Source organism: Pteropus vampyrus, unplaced genomic scaffold, assembly GCF_000151845.1.
Source record: "Pteropus vampyrus isolate Shadow unplaced genomic scaffold, Pvam_2.0 Scaffold10, whole genome shotgun sequence".
NCBI classification, from domain to species: domain Eukaryota; kingdom Metazoa; phylum Chordata; class Mammalia; order Chiroptera; family Pteropodidae; genus Pteropus; species Pteropus vampyrus.
This window is the reverse complement of record NW_011888791.1, coordinates 1,068,602-1,069,398: the sequence shown is the minus strand read 5'-3', so window position 1 is coordinate 1,069,398 and position 797 is coordinate 1,068,602.

Sequence of the window (797 nt, the reverse complement as noted above, 5' to 3'; positions counted from 1 at the left end):
CTCCTCCATGGAGTGAGAGTGATAATTATTTTTTTTCCTAGAGTAATATATGGGTACAAATAGATACTAAAGACTCAGCTTAATTTGGCCGCCAGAAGCTTTCAGGCCCACCCCTGTGGAAACAGCTATATTGGGAGGATCCAAGTTACCTGACTTGGATTGGCATGGCAATTCCAGCTTTTCCAGGTGGAAACGGGTGGGTGAGGCTTGAGGGAGAGAGAAAGGACGCGGTTGTCTCCTTTTGCCAAGGCACGTTTGAATACAGTAGAAATGTCCTGGGACCTTAGATTTTACAGGTTTTTGAGATCGCTCTCAGGCAATTGAAGCATGGACATTTTTTCCTGTAAAGATCGATTATTCCACTTTCTTGCTTTAGTCTCGGCCTGTTTCTTATGGTCTGTGAGGCATTTACCCATGCGGGGCCTGAGTCCATCTGGGTGGAATTGCCTCTGCTAGGGTATTCGGAAGGACCTCAGCGCAGCCTCAGTCTGTCCCAGGCTGCCTGGACAGGAGTACTCAGGTGGCTCTTGGAAAGTCCGGCAGCCAGAGTGACCGCTCATCCTCCACCAGGGCCCGAACTGCGCCCCTCAGGAGCTCTGGCACTCATTCACAAGGAAAAAAGGTATGATGCAGAAAAGCATTGTTTTTTATTTACAACGCTCCACTGTCTTCTAAAGAATATGGAAGAAAGGCAGGGAAGAGTTAAACTGCTCTGCAGAAAGAGATGGAAATATATGGAGGGTGGTGTGGCAGTGGAGACAGAAGCTTTGTGGAGAAAGGTCAAGGGGGAGGGGACT